Source organism: Harpegnathos saltator, unplaced genomic scaffold (genome assembly GCF_003227715.2).
Source record: "Harpegnathos saltator strain DR-91 unplaced genomic scaffold, Hsal_v8.6 scaffold425, whole genome shotgun sequence".
NCBI lineage: Eukaryota > Metazoa > Arthropoda > Insecta > Hymenoptera > Formicidae > Harpegnathos > Harpegnathos saltator.
Window position 1 is genome coordinate 666,892 of NW_020230234.1, and position 17,098 is coordinate 683,989.

Below are 17,098 nucleotides of genomic sequence, written 5' to 3' on the forward strand. Positions count from 1 at the left end.
TCATATTAAAAAAAGAAATGAAAACGCCCGCGCGATGGTGAACGATTCATGAAGTGTAAACCGCGTGATATTTAATTCGGGTCCCTCGCTTTTTCAAACGCAAAAGCACCTGTATCACGGCTCGGCGAGTGTCGCGAATTCGTGTGAACTTAATTCAGAAGCAACGGATCGTCGGGTTTTACTCGCGCCGTTTAACGGTGTCAATCGCGAAAGTCGCGACGGCTGCGTCGCGTCGGGACGAGCGGCGCTTAATACGACGGTTTAATTTCGTCCGGAGATTGACGTGTGCCGTACGACCCAGGCAGGCATCTACTCATCTTCTGACTGAGATCTTGACCAATAAAAGGGGCATTAGCGCTAAGTGGACGCCTCGCCTACTCGGTCATAGTCCTGTTTGCCACGAGAGCGTAGGGTGGAAAGTACAAGGGGCGCGTTTAGCGACAGATATAACTGCCGCTTCATTTTCGGCTGTCCCGACGCGTCGCGTTCCCGAAAATTACATCATCGTGTCGCTTTCACATTCTTCTCCCTTTCGGACATGTTACTTTTCTTTCATTCACATTCGCGAGAGTCCGGAATTTTGCAATTACCAGCGCGATCCATCGGTCGCCCGACGATCTCGACAAGATCGTTGGACGCATTTTGGAAGATCCACGGTGACGATTACATCGAAAGATCCATTTCCTTCCACGATTATCGCCCCGCGATCGCCTCGACGGGAGGAGGGAGTAATCCCGCGGCGCGCTTTGACTCCTGCGGCCATAGGACGTTGTTTTTCGGGATGAAACGCGACTTTCTCGAGTCCATCGCTGCGGCAGGAGGGCGTACGAGCGTAGGCGGGTAGGAAGGTAGGTGAGAGAGTGTGCGAGAGGGGGGGGAGACGTCGAAAGGGAACACGGTAGATTGAGGGTTTTAGGACGCGCGGCGGTACAGGGGGTGACAGTGGGGATTCATTATCTGACAGTCTATTGTCATTCCTGCGGGCTGAGATTTCGCTCGGGCCGAGAGTACCGAGGCATTACTCGCTAGATACGTACATGTGTATATGCATATGTGTATGTATATATATATATATATATATATATCTATATGATGAAACACGATATTCCCTTTTCAAAAACACGTTTGAAAAGTCGCGGTTTTCAGTCGCGGCTGCGTTTTCTTTTACGGACGACGACGCGACGCGACGCGGCGCCGCTTTCGGCTTCGAATTTATCCGGCGTCGTCGAATTTATCCGTATTGGTTCCTTCGCGCGGCTCCGTCCGAAATATCCCTTCGAGAGCCTTGCCCTTTTAACGAATCGTCGATTCTTACAGAGTAAAACCACAACGGTATCGTCCGATCAGCGGCATTCTCGTCTTCTCAGCGTCGAGTCTGCCTGGAATTAAGAAGAACAAAATCTGACAAGCTTGTGTTCTGTCTTTTTTGCAGGGTTATTGCTCGCCGAGACGATAGCCGAAGGATTTGTCCGGGAAATTTTCGGACGGACCGCTTTTTTCGAATCTGGACTGTCGCCAGTCACGGGGATAATTACCGGAAGAAAACGCCGGTGAAAGGTAGGGAATCCCCCGAGCGACCGCTCGTAAAAGCTCCAGCTCTTTTATTTAACGAGGAGCTACACCGCGCGGTTTTACTCGCGGCCACGTGACGAGTCAATGTTAAAATAGAATAAAAAAGGATGAAAGAAAGAGAAACAAAAAAGATGGAGAATACACAATCGAGCGAGGACACTATTTATTGGATACGCGTATCTATACGAGCGCGTCGTCTCTCGGCGGAGGGCAGGGGGTGAGGAGGGAGGAGGAGGAGCAGCCAGTCGCGATGGAACTGAGTGAAAAGCGAACGGAAAATTAATTCGAACATTAGGCAGGAAAATTAAGGAGCTCGCGCCACGCGACGGGACGGGACGGGACGGGACGAGCCCCGTTGTCACGGTGTTATTCATCCCGTGTACCCGCGGTGTCATTAACGCTCTCCTGGCGAGAGAGGATGTGCCTCGTCGCGCGAAGTGCGTCTCGCCTGTTCCCTGTATCGCGCCGGGCGTGCGAAATTAAGACTAACGAGGAAAGTATTTCGGCGAGTCGCGAGCCTCGTTGAGCGTCCTCGCCGACGCCCGAGAGGGAAGATGGATATAAGTGGGAAGGGAGGGAGGGAGGGAGGGAGGGAGGGAGGAAGGGAAGAAGGAAGGAAGGAAGGAAGGAAGGAAGCGCAGGCAAGCAAGGACGAAGCGTCTCCGCCGTCGTCGGGATAATGAGATCGCGAGGAGAACGACTTCTCGGTCGCGACGATTCCTCCGCGATTCGATGGATCGGGACGATATCCGGAAGGATGAATCGTCAAATGAAACGTCACTCGCTCCTCCCGTCCATCCGCTTGGCTTCGTATAATCCGATACAATCGAGCGGAGGAGGATATACCGGGGGGATACCTCTCGCTCATTGTCCGTGAGTCTGAGTGTGTACCCGTGACAACGCTAAGATGTCAGACTCCACATTTGTTTTGCAAAAGCGACGCGAATTCGCGTCGTTATGCTAAACACACAGACACGCGATCAATGGCGGAGATCCTCGGCTACAAAGCCGCGAGGCAGGCTCTCGCGATAATAATAAACGCGCGAATGTCTTATTTTCGCTTCTCTCTCCTCCCGAAAATGCGGATTCTCGCGGCTTTGAGAATAAGTTCTCGTCCCGGCGGTGTTCGCGCGAGTCGCGCGCTCCGTCCGCGGCAGGTTATTCTCTTGAATTTTTTCGCGCGGCTCAACGACGGAACACGTTCCGCTTCTTCCACTTCTGTTTTCTTCTTCTTCTTCTTCTTCTTCTCGTTCTTCTTCTTCTTCTTCTTCTTCTTCTTCTTCTTCTTCTTTTTCGTCTCCTTTTCGCCCGCCGATTTTGCAGATGCGAGACGTCGCTCGATACAACCGGCGGCGCGGTGAATGCGTCTTCAGCAATTGTCCCGAATCGTCGGGCGATTAGAAGCCGCGTCACCGTATCTTGTTGTATACCTTTGAATGCGTAATATGTCACGAGTCAGATTACATCGCCAAGATCAAGTAGATTCAGCTACAATGTATCAGACGATCAGTCGCCCATCCATATTCAGCGCGCTGTTCGGCAAATTGTCCCGTAAGATATATTCCGCGATATCATCTCGCTCGATCCATCATTATCATAAGCTGCGTGGCCTTCCGAGCGCCGCGCGTGTTGACACCAAATTTCATCGCGCGCAGCTCTAGAGAGACAGAGAGAGAGAGAGAGAGAGAGAAGACAGATTCTCTCCCCGCCCTGATAAAAAATGTACGATATTATTACAATTACTTTCAATTATGATGATTTCGGGAACGATGTCAGTGCTGACACGGCATTACAGGGTATATCGTGATTTCTTCTCGCTTCTTCTCATCGCGCCCGATCCGAAGTTACTTTAAAATAAGTACTCGAATACCGTTCGCCGGTATTTCGAATGCCGTTCGCCAGCGTTATTTCACGTCGTACGCAATTCGGTGCGACACGGCGCATTCGACGCGAAGTTTCGTCACTCTTTCGTCTTCCACTCTCTCTCAATCCCTCCTCCCCCCCCGTTCTCTCTCTCTCTCTCTCTCTCTCTCTCTCTCTCTCTACGATTCCGCCTCGTTATAACTGTGAAAAAGCCCGAAAAGAGAAAGGGGAGGGACGAGGAGAGTCGCGTGATCTCGCTGCGCGAAATCGTACTCGCGACTTTGATTACCGCGCGAGAATTCGAGATCGCACAGTATTTTTACACGTCGAGGTCGCGCGATCGTCGTGTCGTTCGCACCCTTGCCCGCCACCGCCCGCCAGCGTCGACTTGCCCGTATGCGTGAATGTATGTGTGTACGCGCACGTGGAACGATTAAAGTTTTAGAAGTATCGATTCCACGGCGTTAGCGTTGACAGACAGAGCGAGGGATCGTCAAAGAGCATAATAATTACTGCGGCCCGCAGAGAAGAGGCTCAACCCTTTGTTCTATAGTCATTTTACGAAAAGGGGCCGTGTGCGCACGTGGGGGTTGCCGCCTCACCCCCGCCGGAGGGTAGTAGGATGAGAGAAGTCCGTGGGGACGGAAGGGGTCGTTCGCGGTTGGAGAGCATCCGTTTCAATCGCGCCATTATGTAATTGATCCGAGGCTTCCGTACAAACGCGAGATCGTCGTCATCGTTGTCGTCGTCGTCGTCGTCGTCGTCGTCGTCGTCATTGCTGCATTTCGCGAGAGGACCTTTCTTGCACGTTGAAAAGCGTTGCGGAGGAGATGCAGGCACGCTGCAGGCGTCTCGGGGTTATCTGAGAAACAAGAGAGCTCTCGTGTAAACCAATGAATAAAGAACCCTGTAGAATCTTTATGAGAAATGGTTTTCGGCTAAATTTTTTCAAAATTTGCTATATGATAGTTCTTGATATGTAGATTAGAAAAATGTCAGTGAGTCCAAAATTCGGTAATGAACAGTTTCCGAAATACAGCGGTTGTCAAAGTTGGGGTTTTCGTATATTTGCAGCATAGTCAGGAAATGTTGCTGTATATACATATATAGATCGGATGTATGTATGTGTGTATGTCTATGTGCAACGCACGCGTGTAAATAAATAAATATATACATACTTTAATAATACACATGACGTGTGATAACGTGACGCATACAGATTCGAAAATTTTCAAATTTGCAAATATACAAATTTGGAAACTTTCAAAATTTGCAGATATAGAAATTTGAAAACATGTAAATTTGAAAATCTACAAAACAGAAAATTAAAAAAAATTTTTAATTCACAAACTTGAAAATTTACAATTTTCGAAATAAAAATATAACGAAATAAAAATGGAAATAAAAGTTTTAATAAAATGCAAATATAAAAATTTAAAAACATGTAAATATACAAATTTGGAAATTTAGAAATATACAAATTTATAAAACTTATATATAAACTTATAAATATACAAATTTGGAATTATACTAATTGACAAATTTACAGACTAGAATAAATAAAAATTTCCAAATGTACAAATTAAAAATATGCAAAGTTAAGAAATTACGAATGTGCTAATATATAAATTCAAAAATATATAAATTTACATATGAATAATTTGTATATTTACAAATTTGTAAATTCCATGTTTTGCAAATTTTCAAACCTGCATATTTTCGAATTTGTAGATTTGAATATTCTTAATTTTATAAATTCTTCAGTTTGTAAATTTTCAATTCTGTAAATTTCTATTGTTTTATATTTCCAAATTTGTATGTTTGCAGATTTGTAAATTTTCAAATTTATAAATTTTCAGATTTATATATTTCAAATTCGTATATTTCAGATTTGCAAATTTTTAATTTTGTAAATTTGCAAATTTATATATTTTTAGATTTGAATATATGCAAATTTATAAATTTACGAATAGTCTCAAATTTGTATCATTCCAAACTTATATATTTTCGGATTTGTATATCTTTAAATTTGTATTTCTGCAAATTTATAATTTTCACATTTTTATTTCATATTTGCAAATTAAAAAATGTTCACAATCTATACGCGTGACGCCTTATAAGAATATACGTACCTATATCTATCTACAAATCTACGTGTACGCATGCGCATGCATACATACACACATACATCCGTGCATATGTGTGTATATATCACGTATGTTTTCTCATTATGCTGCATGATGTACAAAAACACCAACTTTGAGCCGCTGTAGCTAGGAAACTATTCATTACCAGATTTCGGCCTCATTGACACTTTTTATTTACATATCAAGAACTGTCATATAACAAATTTACAAAAAATGTAGCCGAAAGCCATTTCTCCTAAGAATCTGCAGGTTCCTTTGAGAAGGGACATGAATACAAGACATGTCTTTATCTTTTCAATAACTGGATTATTGCTTTTCGGACAACGGACTTCTGAAAATCTTCCTCATAGTCGAAAACGCATTCTCTTGCCGACGCGAGCGCGCTTGACTTTTTCGTCGCGGGCGGACGATGATGCCTTTTCCGCGGTGTGATTCTCTCTTCGTCACGCGTGCACGCGATTTTTCAGCGCGTCGGATCAGACGTCGACGGATTATAATTTTATGAAATCTGCGTGCGGGCGGCGTAACGGGGCGATCTTTTTGCGCGCTCGCGCTCGCGCGAAAACGAGGGATCGCGTTGCAGCCGGGATTGCGCGCGATCCGCGGATACCCGAATTCGCCGGAGAATCATAATTAACAGGGGCCGATGCGTGTAACGACGGACACAATTAGAAAATGGTATACACAGCGCGGATTCCTCCTGGCCCGCGCCGAGCCTCCCTGGCCCCCCCCCTTCCGCGATACGGCACGATTAACGGGCGCCCTCCATTATTCATTCTCGTTTATATATTCGTCGCGGCGCGGCCGACGCGACGGGGTGCGCGCGGTCCCCGAAAAGACAATCAAACGGGGATTATATCACCGATTCGCGAATTCGCCCTCTCCTCGTCGTCGTCCTCTTCCTCCTCCTCCTCCTCCTCTTCATGCTCACAGACGCGCGATGTACACCGACACATGCGGGCCGTGCGCGCGCGCGCGCGCGACGGTAGATATTTAATTAAAGTTGTTTGCGCGACCAAGTTCGGAAACTTCGGGGATAACTTACCGTCCGGGAAACAGCGCGAGGGGGACCATTTAATTGTCCGCGCATTAAATGCGTCCTTTGAGTTATGCTCGTCACCGTGTCACCGGAACTCGCTATCAGCCCGGTTGCGCGCGCGCGCGTCGTCGCGAAATTTATTATTATAATGCTCAGCGTCCGCAATTTTTCCTCTCTTCCCCTCTCTCCCTCTCCTCCCCCCTATCCAAGCTTTCCGCTCGCCTGCGAGTCGCAAGCGTCGTTCACGAGCAAATACCACGCGTAATATTTCGCGTGCGTGTGCTGCTTTCTCTCCTCGTGTTTTAGCAACCTCGTGTCTTTTATTTCGCGTTACTTCCGCGGGAATTTCCGGCAAGGACGCGCGCACGTGCGTGCGTGACTTTGACTCGCGAATCTCTCGTCCATATCACGGCCCCGCCGCGATATAATTGTCGCTATTTCCTTCCGACGCGACAGGACTGACCTTTTCCTCTCGAGAAGAGACAGGAAACCGAGACCGGCGGAGTAATATGGGGGTCAAGCAGATGCGGGGCGGAAGGATGGTAGAGGACAGAAGACGAGGTGAGAGGGAGAGGGGGTGAAGGAGAACGAGCGCAGAACGGCGTCCTGAGAAACGAGGGCCGCGCGAGGATCGCATAAACGTATTCGTGTCAAAAGCAGCTCCGGTCGAGACCCGGGTTATCCTCTGACCCCACTCTGTCATCTCGAACTTACTTCGCCTCCTTTCCGCGCCGCGGCCGCGGCTGTTATTTCATACGCACGATATCCTATATCTCCTCTCTCTCTCTCTCTCTCTCTCTCTCTCTCTCTCTCTCTCTCTCTCTCTCTCTCTCTAGCTCTCCCTCTAACTCAAGAGTTATCCGTTCAACTCCTGTTGCTTTTTCCTTCTGCCGCGCGAGGAGAAAAATCTCGATCACGCATCGTTCCAGAAGCAAATGGACCTCCACGCCGCGTTGCGGATTGATTCGATTTCCAAATTTTTGCGCGGAAAAGGACGTTAAAAAACCCTTCCAAGAACACAGGAGCGGAATAGCTCAGTTAACGATCAGTATATAATTTAGGCCTGCCAGTATCTTCCGACCGTAGACGGGAAAAAGATCGATAGAACGTTTTCTTTTAACAGCGGCATAATTGAGGTTGGATTTTCTTGATCACTCGAATTATGAGAAGCGTGCGTTGAGTGAGTGTAAAAGTTTCGACGGGCTTTTCGAAGACGTTTCGCGACTGATCGAATTTTACGGCGGAGTTTACAAATATATATGGATGCCGTCGGGAATATTTTGCACAAGATTACTCGACAGAGAGGGAACGAGTAAGTCGTATTTAATACAACTACTCGGTCCATATTTCTTTATCGCGAAACCCACCAGAACTTCCGCACGCGCCCGATATAACACATTAGTCGGATGGCAATAACCGCCATCGAATGAAGAAGATGTACATTTTCCAGCGAGGCGTCTCGCGATCTCTCGCGCGTCGCTCGCTACATTCCGCGCGAAATCGCGTAGCCTACATGTGTATTGAATACTTCACGGGATGGTATTGTAGGCGAGTTGCGTTCACGCGCGATGCTCTTTCGTTTATCACAGCCGCGCTTTATCTCTAGTAAAAAGAAGAAAGGGAGCAAAAAAAAATTCTTCGGTGCGATGCAACCTTTAAAACCTCAGTCGCGTATGCACCCCCGCGAATGCGCGCCGCGCGCTCGCACTTGAGAACGCGCCGCGGTAAAACTTCTGGCCGCTTGTACGATGCTGCTCGCGCTCGTCGGGACGCGCGAAAATCTCTGAAAGCCCGCGGTGGCGGCGGCGGCGACGGCGGCGGCGGCGGCGGCGGCGGCGGCGGCGGCGGCGGCGGCGGAGACGGTAGCGGATTATTGCGTTAACATTTCGTCGATTAGAGAGAAGAAAAAAGGACACGAGAGGAGAAAAGAGAAACACACCGACACCCTTCGTGTGTCATAATTATACTAAAAATCCTGTTCCCGGAAAATTCCTGATCCACTTCGTTACCGTACAGTGCGATATCGGCTTTCGCTTCGACTGCCCCCTCTCTATCATACGTACATAACGTATTGCATGTATTTGCTTCAGCTTGTGAGATAAGCCTTATCGCTAGTCTCTGACAAACAGACCGTGCAAAACAGCGACGACGAGTGCGTCTATAGCGGCGCTTTCGACGCGGTCTGGTTCGTTTTGTCGTTTTCGCGCGACAGGCGCGAGGTGCTCGCGACGATAAGTGCGTGTACTTGAGAAAACAGCGTGATCCGACGCGACCCCAGACGCAGGAGCATTGCATGCTGCTTATCGCGCATTTCGACATCGATCCAATTTCGCACCGACTGCTATCGTTCGACGCGTCCCGGGCGCTCCCGCGGTCGGCTAGAAAAATAATCACACAGAGAGCGACGCGCACAGCCCGGGCTCTCTAACTTTCATCTCACCAAGCTGAATGTACACTCATCCTGGCGGAAACGTAGAAAATGTAAAAGGAAAATGTAAACAGAAATAATAACGCGCGCGCGCGCGCGCGCCGAAAAAGAACGAGGCGGAGAAGGAGGGAGGAAAAGAGAGAACAGCCCCATTAAGCCGCTAAACGCGGTCGCACACGTGATCGTGCGGATTCTTCGAGAACACGTCGAGGTTGCTTCGGGCTTTCGCGCGGCATTCCCGCGCGCGCAAAACGGCCTCGCAGGATGCGTATCTGGCAACCTGCCGACAACGAGGACCCAATATGGGAACCGCGGCATGGCCGGAGGTGGCTTATGCCCGCTCTCGCGCGTCATGCGTGTGAGAGTGCGTGCGTACGTGCGTGCGTGCATGCATGCGTGTGTGCGTGCGTGCGTGCGTGCGTGCGTGCGTGCGTGCGTGCGTGGTGCGTGCGTGCGTGCGTGCGTGCGTGCGTGCGTGCGTGCGTGCGTGCGTGCGTGCGTGCGTGCGTGCGTGCGTGCGTGCGTGCGTGCGTGGCGTGCGTGCGTGGGTCGCGTTAAGTGTAGCATAGCTCTATGATTCTCACCCGGCACCCAGGCTCGTTCCATCCACCCAGTTTCCACCCCCGCGGCGCCTCCACCTCTCTTCAACGGCGTGCGCGTCCCCCCTCCCCGCCGGAGCAGTGGCAACCGACCGACGCCGCCGCCGCCGCCGCCGCCACCGCCGCCGCCGCCACCCACAGTCCCTAAACCGCCCCATGCCACCCCCCTGACACCGCACCACGTCGTCGCTGTCACCAGGCTGGCAGTCGCATCGTATCGCAAACAAAAGACGAGCGAGCGCGCGCCACTCATCGCTCGCGCTCGATGCGACAGCGAGTGACGTCCCCCAGCACCCTCTGCCTCACCCTTGCCGAGCCCACCGTGGCTCCGGCCACCCCCGTGCGCCCCCGAGCCGCCTGTACGAACGTCGCACGGTCTCGCTCTTTCTCTCCCCCTCCCCCGACCCTCTCTCTCTCTCTCTTTCTCCCTCAGCCTCTCTCTCTCTCTCTCTCGTTCTCTCCGGCCGTCTCCGTCCTCTTCCTCCTCGTCGCTCCAATTCTCACCCTTCTCTCCGACTCGGATACAGTTAGACGGAAGAGGAGAGACAGGCACGATCAGAAGGGCCGACAGAGACGGCGGGACTACTACTCTTCCATCCACTCTGCCTTCCATTCGGTCTCTGTTGTCACCCCCTCCTCACCTCCTCGTCGACGCCGCGCGTCGCTCTTCCTCTTCTCTTCTCTTCCGTGGCTCTACGATTCCTGCCTGTCCCTCAACCCCTCCTGGCCTACTCTTCAAGCCCGATTCTCGTGCTGCTTTCTCTCCTCTCTCTGTGCTCGCTCTCTCGCTCTCTCTCTCTCTCTCTCTCTTACGCGCGAACGCGAGCGTCTCTCCCGTCCCACCCCAGCCCCGTTTTCGCCCGGTTCCTTTACACCCCCTTCCTCCCAACGAAACCCAAACCATCCGCGACCACCACCATCGTCATAGTCACCCACACGCGGCCTCCAGGCAGGCGTACCGACAGAGCTATCTGTTGTTATCACCAGTTATTTGCATCCCTTCGTAGTCGGAGGGGCGGCCGCCACTCTCTCCACCGCCGCGCGAGAGAAGGACGAGGAGTAGGCGGCAGAGCGGTGGGCGCTGACGGGCGGGCGGGCGGGCAGGCGGGGGGAGGAGGGGGTTAGAAAGGGGGGCTTGAAATTCTCGGAAGCTTTACTTCCCAGGGAATATTACGCACCCCGCTGCGAGCTCTCGAGCGCGCGCGACTCGAGTGATTCCTCATCTCTCGCCCTTTTCCCTTAAACCGCCGCTCTCCACCTCCTCCTCGTCCTCCTCCTCCTCCTCCTCCTCCTCCTCCTACCTCCATCGCGCCTCATCCTCCTCGCGTTCTCTTCCTTCACCGCACCCCCCCGTCCTCCCTCATCGCGCTGCTCCACCTCGCGCGCCTCTTTCGCGCGCCCCGCGCGGAACGACAGATGCGCAACAACGGATAAATCTCGATTAAACGAACGCGCGGCCGCCAGCGTGCTCTCGCAGCGAGGAGGCCGCGATTTCGCGAGCCGCGCACCGCGAACTTCCCTCACGGCGTGGAAGAATGCGAGGGAGCTCGGGGAGCAGCGGAAGTCTCGCCGCGACGTGCGAGACCGACGAATCAGCCAGGCCTTCTCCATTCTCTGATACGAAGTCGCGGATTGCGGACTTGATTCGTCCATCAGACAGGATACGTGAAATATGTTAGGGAGTTTTTGCAATACCGCCTGTCAGATACGGTAAACGTATAGGATCGTGAATGCTATCGGTCGCGTATACATATACATTGCGACGTTATTTCTGAACGAATAACGTTCACGATCAGCGTTTATCGTATCTGAGAGACGGTATTGCAAAAATTCCCTATTTATTCGCGTTCACGCGAGAAAGCGCTGTTTTTCTCTAGAACGCTGAACGCTAAACTGGCGGAATGGCGGAAGACGAGTTTCGAGAGAGACGCGACGATTCGCGACGTAACGAAACGCGAAAGCAGCGGGCGACGACAACGATCGACCGAGATCGGTCGATCGCGACGCGGCTTCTCCGACCTCTTAACTCGCAGGAGGCGCCCGTTAAATACCGCTATCGCGTTATCAAGCGGTAGTATCAAGCGTCACCCTCGCGCAATCCGTACTACACTAAGCTCGGATTAATTCGCCGCGTTCGTCGAGCGGGATGAACAACGCTCGGGTTCCGGGGGTTGCGCGATGACGCGTTCTTGCGCCGCGGCGTCATCGAGAGCACCGGGCGCCGTTGTCCTCGATTTTCGCACGCTGCTGAGGGATGATACAGCGGAGGAGCAGGAGGAGAAGGAAAGCTAGGAACAGAGAGAGAGAGAGAGAGACAGAGAGAGAGAGAGAGAGAGAGAGAGAGACAAGGGGGAAGAGAGCTGCTGAGATCTGTCTGTAACCGCATTGTGCGAAGTACCTCGCCACAGGGAGAGGCGCGTTGTCGCTCTTGAATTTCGTCCATCGGGGGCGGAGGGGGGATGCAGCGTAAAGCTAGCGTCACACGATGCACGAATTTCGTGGTGCACGTTAGCTGTGCGCGGCTTAATTCGCTGTATTCTCATCTTCTCCTCCTTCTCCCGCTCCTCTTCTTCTTCTCTTTATCGTCGGCTAATCGCGTTAGTAAGATGCTAACTTTGTACATAGGCGTTTCATCCTCTCCAGTCGTGGTCTCTCAATGGACCGTATCGAGCAGGTGCCGCATGGGTCGTTATCGTGCATCAAACGCGGCAGGCTAGCGTGCATAATTTCGATGATTGCTACTGTGCAGTGTGCCGTGCTTGCTCCCTCGTATGTACCAATCAGCGTGTCCGACGCAATCACGTGCTCGAGTTTCACTCGAGTGTACGTTTAAATGTCATGTCGTGGTAGCGCGATCAACTCGCTTAACTTAAAGTGACATCATACTTTGTATGTTTACACGCCCCTTGGCACGCTGAAGCGGCCAATCTCCGTCACACTGAGTTGAATCTCAAGAATTAAAAAGTCATTCCGTCGAACGTTGATACTTCTTATCGCTGCGCGAGCTGCGGCTAATTAATGCTGCCAATCCCCTGTGAACGTCATCGCAGAATGAGTCCCGTGCGATGAATCGAGCGGCGTACGCGACGCGGCGGCCACAATGTACATCATGAGACATGAAAATTATGCACCGTGTGACGCTAGCTTAACGGAAGAGAAGAAGAGGCGAGACAGCAGAGAGACGAGCTAAAGAATCCCGCGATTTCGAGGAAGAAGCTCCAGAGAGAGAGAGAGAGAGAGAGAGAGAGAGAGAGAGAGAGAGAGAGAGAGAGAGAGAGAGAGAGGAGGGTCTGCAAGCACGCGAGCGGCGGGGCGGGGCGGGGAAGGGGAGTGATGGAGGATGAGCGAGGGTGGATGCCGAAGAAAGAGCACTGACGAATCGTCGGTGTTTAAAATTCCCGTGAGGCTTCGCGGTTTCGCGCTCTCCTCGTCGCGCGAGAGAAGGCGTCCGGTGTGTTGGCAGCTGCTGGCGGGGTACGGAGCCGGCAGAGATCGGGATTGCAGGGGGCGACCGGAAAGGTGGAGGCGGTGGCGGTGACGATGGCGGTGGCGGTGGTGGTGGAAGCGAGCGCTGGGAGAAGAAGGGTTGGCGCGCGGGTTCGGAGTCGACAGATTGCCGTGGGGACAAATAAGAGTGTATCCAGTCGCCGAACGCGACGAGGCGAATTTCGGGTAAATTGTTTCCCTCGCCCGGCCTCGCTGCCCCTCCCGCTCGCGCTCTCCAGCGCCCTCCCGCTCCCCCCTCTCTATCACTCTCTCTCTCTCTCTCTCTCGGTCCATCTAATCGCGCTACCTCTTTGGGTACTCGAGCGATCGCCCGGAGAAGAGACTCTCGGTGCTGAGAGTCGAATCGTCGATTGAAATTTAGGGTGCTCGCCCGCGCGGGACCGTCCACCCTTCTCCCTCCTTCTCCGTCGCCCTTCGTCCTGCCGTCTGTCCTCTCGGGAGCCAGAGATTTCGAGTCGTCGCGCTATGACCCGACCGCGAGCTTCATACACACTTGCATCTCATTGTCTCACCCTCCGATGTATCGGAGGAGCGGGAGGGGGACGAACGTGTAACGTCGCGGAAATGACAGAGAGATTCGAGACTCGAGAGAGGACAATTCGTCAAGTAACGAGATTTCTACACCACGAGTCACGTGATTTTCTTGCAAGCGCGTCGATGTAGCGCGCGAAGGAGAAAAAGAAACGAGAGACTCCGCGCGACGTGCGACGCGCCGCTCTCGGAGAGGCCGACGAGGAGAAACGAAATAATTAGTGTGCATAATGTTTCCCCCTTCTCGCCGAAGCGGAATTAACCGAGCAATCAATTTCGAAACGAGGCCTCGAGTCCCTCCCTCCCTCCCGCCTCGTCTCGCGAATCACAGCTCGCGATAATGCGCGTTGGCGTATACTTTTTAGGCGTGTACAGCGACTAATAAAAAGCGAATCGAGTATCGGAGGGGGTAAAAGTCGAGGCTCGGCCGCGTTTAACGGCACACGCGGGATGCGAGAGCACGGCAACTTTGAGAAATTCTTTACATAATTAATGAGCGGAACGTGTCGCGGGTGCGTGCACGGATTTACCCCGTCTTCGTCCCCGTTGGCTTTAGTCGGACGAGCGCGCGGAGGCGGGGGGGGAGGAGGTAGCAAAGAAGGAGGTAGATGCAGGCAGGCAGACGGTGACGGGGCGCCCCGACTTGGGGGCGCCGAGTGGAGCGAGTGCTTTCGCGCGTTGCTACCCCTCGCGGCGGACCAATTAGCATCGTTTCACGTACGGTGCGACGTAAGTGGTCATCCAGTCTCCGTGAAACGTGTCGGCCAAAGAGAGAGAGAGAGAGAGAGAGAGAGAGAGAGGGGGAGGTAGAAAAAGGGTGAGAGAAGAGCGCGGTGGCGGCTAGGCGCCGCAGGAAAAGTCCCGATTAATAATAAATGTACGCGTACGATAAACTTTCGGCGCATTATTTACTCCCCACTCTCTCCGGGCCTCCTCTCGCCCGTTCGCACGTTGCGTCAGAAAGGACCAATTACTCCGTTTTCCGGGGAAATACCCGGCAATCTCGCTGTCGCAGCGTTGTCGCAGGGTGTCCCTGCGACTTCTTTACGAATATGTGTCACGACGCTGTCACGCGTCGTGATCGCGGCAAGTGTCGTGAGACGCGATTAGCCTTGCGGTCGCGGGGATTGATTTGCCCTTTGTGGGGCCGGTTGTTCCAACCTCTTGTTAAGTTAACTGTTAGTCAAATCATATGTCTATCTTTGTTTTTCCTCCAATTTAGACAGAGATAGACATGTGACTTAATCATCAGTCAACTTACCAAGAAGTTGGAACAACCGGCCCATAGAAAAGCTTTTACTGGCTGTGATAAGTGAACCAGTGATAAATTAACGTCGCTTAATAATTTAGTGCTCTGAGTAATAAAAATTACTGAGTAACATAATAATTTACCACCGGCTAACTTATTGCAGCCAGTAATATTTTTCCACGAGGGGTTAATCGTTTCGGTGCTTCAGACCGAGCCTCGAGTCGTTCAAATTCGTGCGGTGCGCGAATATAATTTACGATTTATATATTCATTAGCTCGTGCCGTTGACTCTCTGTTAGCGATATATTTAATTCGTTGAATGAGATTGCGGGGAGAAAGGTTGCGTCTTAAATCAGTGAATCAGAGAGACGCGTCGAAAAGGTTGCAAGAAGCGTTCGAATTTTCGAGACAAAACCGCTTCGGGTAATCCATGGAGAATCCTCCAGCGCGAACATCCTCGATCCCGTTCTTTCGATCTTCAACGGATGGAACCGAACCAATGTGTATTATGTCGGCCGTGCTGCCCACGCGTGCACGCACGCACACACGCGCTCACGTACGCAGCTTTCCCGTCTATTGAAAAGCACATCGCTCATCGTGCGTTCCATGCACGGCTCTGCGAGCTTCGCCGCGTGCGTAATGCGCCGAGGTGAGGGAGAAAGAGAGAGAGAGAGAGAGAGAGAGAGAGAGAGGGAGAGAGAGAGAGAGAGAGAGAGACCACGATATCCTTTAAAATCTAAATTCAAGCAAGAGGGTTCGAGCGCGGCGCTATCGATCCCATTGCGATATTTCGAATTTCGATGCGCGCGAATGATCGATCCCTTTCCCGCGAACATCCGCTTCGTCCTCGTCGCGGCCGCGCGCAGGAGATCGGCGACTGATTTGGCTCACCGTGGATGATTCGTCGCGATGATAATCCGCGAATAATCCGCAAAACTTCGACTCGCGCAAGGGGGACTGCGCGAGTCTTAAACGACAGGTATCTTCTTAAAAGAAAAAAGGAAAGCCGAGACTGACGAGTCAGATTTATAAGATTTGCGAAGAGGAGCCTCCGTGAGTCCTACTCCGGGTGCTCATCGAGTGCGCCGAGTGTGCCTCTTTGATTTTCAAACTCGGGCAATGTTACGTAGACGCTAATACGAGGGGAATGAGATCGATACGGCATACTTGACGTTCGCGGTGCTTCCGAGACAGGACATCAAAAATCTGCTTCCGGTCCCCGCTAAATTTAGCCGCTCGAGCCGTGACGATTCAGCGGCGCTCGATCTTCGCTCAGCGGGACGCTGAGAGAGTACCTTGGCGAAGCGCGCAGCTACGCAGGTAGCGGGCTTTTTTTCCAACTCCATCCAGCGTCGGGAATCGATGTGCGGCGATCTGATCCCTTCGCGGCGATGTGCAAACACGTCCCGGATACATAGCCGCGTCGAAGAGACGCACCGCCACCGCCACCGCCGCCGCCGCCGCTGCCGCCGTCGCCGCCGCCGCCGGTGAAGAGAAGCGGAGGAGCGGGTGAACGCGGCGCATCTCGTGGGAGAAAGATTCTCCTTCGCCTATATCTGTTTTCCACTTTTTTCCCCGGCAGGGCTACCGCGAGAGAGCCAGCCTCGCCACCCCCGCGTCACTCGCCCCTTTTTAGTGCCGCCCTCCTCTTTCTCTATCTGCCTACCTTCCCGCCGCGCCGTCCTTCGCGCCGCGGACGCGAACGCGTTCCCCTACCCTCTCCCGCCCGTGCGCTCCGTCTTTGCCTCGAAATGTGGCATTCAACAGGGCTTCCACGCTGCTTGCGGTGGTGCGGAATCCGCGCCGGTTTGCCGCTACGCGCGCGGCCAGGCGGGGGTTGCATCGGGGAAATGATGCGCAGATTGGCCGGATCATCTCAAAAACCACCACCCTCCCGCCTCCTAACCCTCCTCCTCTTCGTCCTCCTCCTCCGCCGCCGGTTCTCTTCCTCTCTCTCCTCTTTCATCCCCCTCGCGCTCGTTTCGCTCTTCCTCGTCCCCCTCGCTCGCTCTCTCGCCCGCTCACTCGCGCGCGCGCGCGCGCGCGCCAGCGAGGGAAACTCGTAGCTTCTGCCTCCCTCGCGCGCGCGCGCGGCTCTTCCGCGGCAGCGCACCCCGTTTCTCTCGCGCCCTCGGTCGCCGACGGTCGCCAAGGGGTGGAATA

General features: G+C 52.7%; 1 long non-coding RNA gene across 1 annotated transcript; it reads right to left on the bottom strand.

Annotated features, from left to right (window-relative positions):
- Nucleotides 1-715: 715 nt before the first annotated feature.
- On the bottom strand, nucleotides 716-9,712 carry LOC112589188 (uncharacterized). The gene is made up of 3 exons (XR_003113351.1): nucleotides 9,634-9,712; nucleotides 3,949-4,297; nucleotides 716-3,002 (listed from the first exon to the last, which is right to left on the bottom strand). It is a non-coding gene; the product is annotated as an uncharacterized LOC112589188 (long non-coding RNA).
- Between the last annotated feature and the right edge of the window lie 7,386 nt (nucleotides 9,713-17,098).